Raw genomic sequence first — 6,590 nt, 5'->3', positions numbered from 1 at the left:
TTCCCAAAGTAGCTGTGCTCTCCTCAGAGGTGATCAGGTGATCCCTGATCAAGAAGGGGAACGCCACACCAGGGTGTGCACTGTGATGCTACAGCAGGATCTTCCAACAACAGAGAGCTAAGGAGGTGCAGGAGAAAGAGAAAGTAATTCAACAACTTCCTGTGCTAGTTCATATGAAGTGAGCTTACTATTAATGGAACTGCTGGTAAATTAGTTTTCCATCAAAGCCTTTCTTGATGAAAAATTAGGTGATTGAAAGTGCACATATAAAAAAAATGTCAAAGTACCTTCTCTCTTTGGGAATTCTATCTTTCAAAAAAAAATGAAAAAAAAAATATTGCATTGGATTGGTTTCCATCTTTTTATTCTACAAGGAAAGTGAGTGGCATTTTTCTAAACATCCCCAATGTAAAGATCTTCAATCAGCACAGTGTGAAGCCCATATTCACTAGAGACCTCATTCTCTAATTTTACCTTTTTTTCAGCCTTCCGCCTCCCTTTTTTATTCCCCAGAAAGAAAAAAGGTCTTCAGAAAGGTACAACAATTATATAGTTTGCCTTTATTGATCCCCTATAGTGCTAAGTCTCTAAGAGCATCTTTTAGAATGATGCTGCTGATTGGTTGAAGATATTGCTAAGACACCATAATGTAGTTGGGTGGGATAGATGAAGCTAAGAAAACCTGAAATGTTTTTCTACATTCAACTATTACCATCCCTGAAGACAGATTAATATAAATTTTAGGTCCTCCTAACCCTGACAGGATGTTGAGCAGGTCTTCATGGTAAAGAAGGTTCTGTGAAGTTAGAGTGATCAAAACTCTGCTCAGCTTTTAGCTGTGAAAAGCTGCTGAAGCAGTCACCATGTCATGTTTCATTCTCCATGGTTTTAAGACATATGCAACAGTGTTTTTCTTACTATTATTATTATTATTATTATTATTATTATTATTATTATTATTATTAAACATAAGAGTATATGTCTCATTGGGGTTTGGAGAGCATCATCTTGATGCATCTACTCTGGGGGCTTTTGGCTGCTACAGTGAGAGGTGTTTTCTGGTGAATTGCGATGGCAATTGATTACACTGGGAAAGAAGATAATCAGTATGTTTGTTAAAATAAAATATCCCAAAACTTCTCATTCATCTTCATGACCTCTCAGCTGGTGACACAAGGCAGGGAGACTGATGTGAAGCTGGGGATGGTGGCAAAGAGGAGACACAGTGGCACAGAGATTGCATTTGAAGGTACAAAAAGGCATAAAGCAAGGAGAGAAGACTGGAAATTACTCTGGTAAATGTGCTGGGAGTCTAAGTAGGATGGTACAATAAGGGGTGGGGGATTTAGTTATAGGAGCCTGCTGAGAGATGTGTGCAGGAAGCAGGTTGGAGCAAACACCACAAGAGCAGTTTTGCTTAGACATTAGGAAATACAGGCAGCAGCACTGTGCTGGGGGTGAATGAGAAGCCACAGCAAGAACTACCAGAGAAGGGGCAGGGAGGAGAGCCTGAGCCCTGTGCAGAAACAGCAGGCAGCATTCAGCTGCTGAAAGGAAGGAAACAGACTGTGTATATGCTTGGGGAAAAGTGGTCATTGCCCTTGTCTTGCTCAGCACAGCACACAAACAGATCTCAGGCCCCTCGCGTACAGGATCTCATGCTGGAGTTGCTGCTGTCTGCCAAGGATAGTCATGTTCCTTGTTCCAGCTAGTGGGGAACTGGGATCTGCCTTTACAAACATTTTATATATATATATTCCTATCTATTTAACTGAAATCAAATGTTAAAAGATGGCTGGCTACCCATGGTCTTTTCCAGATCTGTATTTCAGTCCCACAGCTGTTGTAAGTTCAAGGAGTGCATCCCTGGCTATTGATTTTTCTGACACCTTTGAATTAAATGAAGGTTAAAGTCTGTCAAGAGAATGTTTAATTCATGTATTTAGCAAGCACAGTTCTTTCATCTGTCCACACAATATGCCAGGAAATATGCTAAATTGGAGCAATAGCTCAATCAGGACTAAAATGAGAAACTGTTAAACAGCAACATTTCTGCCAAGACACCAAGAGCAAGTATCAGGATCATCTCTAATTACAAATTCTGCTAGCTGAAGTAATTAAAGAGCTCATTCTGGACTTGCTTCATGAAGCTACTCCATGTTATTGACTAGTGGGAATCTCCTCATGCTGGCCCTGGATCTTAATTGGCCCTGGATGTCAGTGGTGCCATCAGGAGAACTGGACTCTGCACTGACTCAGCCACTTCTACCTGATAAAAGCATAGCTAAGGCAGAAGAAACTAACTCATATGACAGGTCATTCCTTCAAGGGAGACTTATCCAAATGAAAGAACAACCAGGACAATTAAGACAAGCTGGCCACGAATAAACTTCAGCTGGAATTTGGAAGAAAGTTTCTTTTATGCTGCAAGAGAAGCAGTATTTTGAGATAACCTTTCAACTAGCACAACAGAGCAAAAAAAAACACAGGGAAAAAACATCAGCCTGGACCCAATGTTGTGCTTTTAGCTGCAGTTGAGTAATGTTATGAAATAGTCTCTGTGGCAACAGAAACAGCAGAGGATTTGTCTCTGTAACCCAAGAATCTCCTCTAGGCTGATTATTTAATGCAGACCATGAAATTTGTTGCATTTAAATGCCATCCCCTCTGCAGGTTTCAGTAGGTATCAGTTGGTTTGATGGATAATCACACTTTGCTCAGAGCAAGAATGTTCCAAAGGACATGAAATGGCCACTTAGGGCTTAAGTATTATAGTCCAGCTGGAGCAGCACTGATGCTACAGCAATTCACCTTAATGACTCAAGAGCATATTTCTCAGCAATGCTGTATAGCTCTTCTGACCTAAAAGCCCTTTTGTGGCTTAAGCTCAAATTTATGCCACTCACAGAATACATCTAAAAGAAAAAAAAAAAAAAAAAAAAGCATAAACTAGGAAGTAAAACAGAGGATTTGAAGCTATGAAAACCCAGAGATTAAAACATGCTGAAGGAAAATTATACCAAGAGTGCCAATGATTATAGAAGTCTCATAGTAGGAAGACCATTACCTTGGGATTCAGCAGTGAAAGCCATTAAACAGACATTACCAGGTGCAGTGTGGTAGGGCAGGATGACCAGACTCTGCAGCACCAGTCACAGGCAGTGCTTGTGGGACCACAGCCATCTCAGCAAGCAACGTTCCTGTCCTTTGGAGAAGACTCATGACCGTGTCACTGCTCCAGGCAGGTGGTATCACCAAAGGACTCTGCAAGGGCTATTCCCAGCAGACAGCCATTAGGCAATAAATGAAAGAGGACAATAGGGGTGTGTGGGCAAAGGAAGTGAAGCAGGAAAGCTGGACCTCCATCCAGATACAGCTTTAATTAGGAAATCCACAATTAAATGATAAATGCTATGTATCTGAACACATTAGTGTGCTGCTCATACCATGCTCAAGAGCAATTCAGCTTTCTTAATTCTTGCACCTGGAAGGCTGACCTCTTCACACCCACATTCTTCCCACCTCCCTTCATTAAGAATATAAAAATGAAGGGAAGAGCTGTTAGCCTTAACATTAGTTTCCATGGGATGGATTTTGCAAATGAAGGATGGGCTGATACTTATGTGCTGTAGACTGGAGCCCCCAGTGGCAACGCCCATTGCCATATCCAGCACTTCGTGTGCTTTCCTTACAGCTTTGCCCTGTGAAAAAGAAGTTGACACACAGATTGGCAGGAAAGAAGGAAAACTGGCTGAGGCTATCTTGGAAATGCATGCAGAAACCTTCAAATCTGATAATTATGCTTTTCTTACTGGGAAGGTGTGAACTGGCTGTATTTGATGAAGAGGAGTAATGGGGTAGCAGCAGCTGGAGAAGCAGAATGGGACAAACCTGAGTTGTTATCTTCAACAAACCTCACCCACTACAGTTCCATATTATTTGCCTGGCATTGCCCCTGGGCTCCTGATCACCTTCTGCAGGTTTGTCTCCATGCCAGCACTGGTCTGCTCCTCAGTCCTTCAGTCACACCTTGGTGAAACAAATCCCTCATGCCTAGGTGCAGTGGTGGTCTAGTCCCTTTGGGAGTCAGAAAAACAGTCACAGCTTTTGCTTTGCATCTGGGGGAAGTCCTCTACACCCTCTGGCACTTCACAGTAATGGGTTTGCAAAATCCTGCCAATACCAGAAATGCCTCACCCAAAGAAACAAGGCAAAAAATCAAGCTACTATATATTTTTCTTTGGGTTCCCAGCAGAGTAACCCAATCTGCCAGGTTTATTTGTGGAAAGTGCTGTAATGCAGAGAGATGTTGGCTCAGCTCTTATTTTTCCCATCTTGATAGTCACTGATTGCCGTGGAATTGATCTTGGTTTCCAAAGAGGTACAAAGGAAAGATAAGCACAGGTTGCTGTGTGGCATGGTTGGAGGAGATAGAACCCCTGGACCTGGGAGTGTGTGCTTTCCCTGGAGGGTGAGGTTCCTCTCCTGAACTAGATGTACTATGTACTATGGACAGCTAAAGTAGATGGGGCAATGCGGTAGTGTGTCTTTAATTTGATATTTGTTTAATATCTGTTTCCCCCCCCCATCCCTAATCTCCTCCTCTCCCCAGTGTCAGTCTTCCCTAGCTCTCCCCTAACCCCCTCATCTCCAAGATGCCAATCCTCCCTTTCCCTGCCCCTTTCCCTGGAACCTTCCCTGTCATTCATCCTAGCCCCCTCCTCAGCTTCCAGACCATTCCCTGTCTATTTAGTGAGGCTCAACACTCTATTGATCCATTTGTACTATTCCACTCCCCTGTTTCCCCTGATAGGTTTGTGATATGTTAGTTCTGCCCTAAACTCCTCCCCTGCTATTCCCTTAGTGGTTACTGTTCCTACACCCGTCCTCCTGAGTTCTGTATAAAACCTTTGCCCCCCCGCCCATCGGGGTCTTGGGGCTCAGTGAATAAAACCATCCCGTTCCCCCCCAAGTCCCGTGTCGCCTTCGTCTGTCCCCGCGCACCACGAACTGAACTGCAGAGCTTGCGGGGGAAAGCGGCCGCCCGTTCTCTTCCCTCACCGCCCAGCCCGGCACGGCTCGGAGTGCCGCAGCGAGAGGAGCTCATGCCGCGCCACAACAGGGCAACCAAGCAGCTAGAGATTGGCACACATTTCTCAAGGTCTCTGCTTTTCAACTCCCTATTTCCAAACCAGAATGTAACAATTTTTTTCTTGTCTTCTGAAGACAATTTTTCAAGGCTCCAGTTGACCTTTTCTTTAGAGTGCTAATTCCTTAAATCTGTCATTTCCTGTTTTCCAAATTTACCAGGGAATTGAATTACATCACCTTTAAAGAAATCATATAGAGGACTGGCATTCAAAATGCTTGCTTGTGATGCACTATGCAGCCTGAGGAGGCTACTTCGGATGAGACACCAATCAAGGCACCTTCAGTGACAGCTTGGTTGAAGTCTAGGGGATGACTTAGGCAAGTCCTTCTGGCACCTAAAAAAGCAAATCAAGCAAATGAGAGTTCAGCAGGACCTTGTAACAGCCCAGACTGGCTGCCCTGGGCTAGGAATGAGATGCAGACTGGCACAAACACCACTGTACAAACACAGAGATGACTTCCAAGCACTTTTTCTGCATTGACGCTGCCCTGGCACAGAGAGCAGAGGCAGAGCTGGGATGCATGGAAGGATGACAGTCAGTGGCAAGGCATGCCACACCGTGTGACCTTTGCCTGCTTTCTGCTCTCACTGTGGTCCCCAGCAGCCAAGTAGGAGAAATGGCAATGCCACTGGTTTTCACACAGAGTGCAGGCCGTGATGCAACACAAGCAAGGTGACACAGAACATCACTTCCTCTGCAAACCAAGAAGATCCTGCCCACCCATGCAGCAAAATCTGTCTGTATCTACCCACCATGACATAAGAGCTGAGCTACCATAGCTTCTCTCACTTCAGAGCACTGCTACTTGATCCTATACCAGCTCAGGATCCCACCACTGCAAGCATTTCAGACTTGCCTATTCCATCTGTACCTCTTTTATGCATCCTGCCTAAAGCAGATGGCACAGAACCTTGCTTCAGGGTGCAGCAAAAGTCACAAATGGAGTTTTCATGGCACAAGACACTGGGCCAGTTTAAGACAGGAATAATAAGGTATTAAAAACTATTTACTAAACTGAGAATCAAGGGGAAACTGTAATTATGCAACTTGTACCTTTGGTTAGCCACTTAACTGGTAAAATGTATTAAATTACCTTTTATGTATTGGTGAAGTGGATAGGCAAACCAGGAACTCACATTTCTTTCAGACATAAAAAGCAGTGAAGGTTTTAACCCTAGGAACAAAATTTTGTTGTGTGAAAACTTCCTGTCCCCATTGTCCAAGCCACCCCAAAGGATCTGCCCTTTATTTCCAGGTAATTCAAGTATAAAAAATGGAAGACAACACATCATCCCTTTTTAAATTTCTTTTCTTTACTACTATTTACCTGGGGAGTCCCCAGACCATCAAGTATTCTGGGCACATTGCAACTCCCAGGCAGCCACTGGGGTTCAAAGCCAATTAACATCTTAGAGAATCAGGCTCTCCTATCCCAGG

Source organism: Lonchura striata, chromosome 3 (assembly GCF_050655825.1).
Source record: "Lonchura striata isolate lonStrDom1 chromosome 3, ASM5065582v1, whole genome shotgun sequence".
NCBI lineage: Eukaryota > Metazoa > Chordata > Aves > Passeriformes > Estrildidae > Lonchura > Lonchura striata.
This window is presented reverse-complemented; position numbering follows the sequence as displayed.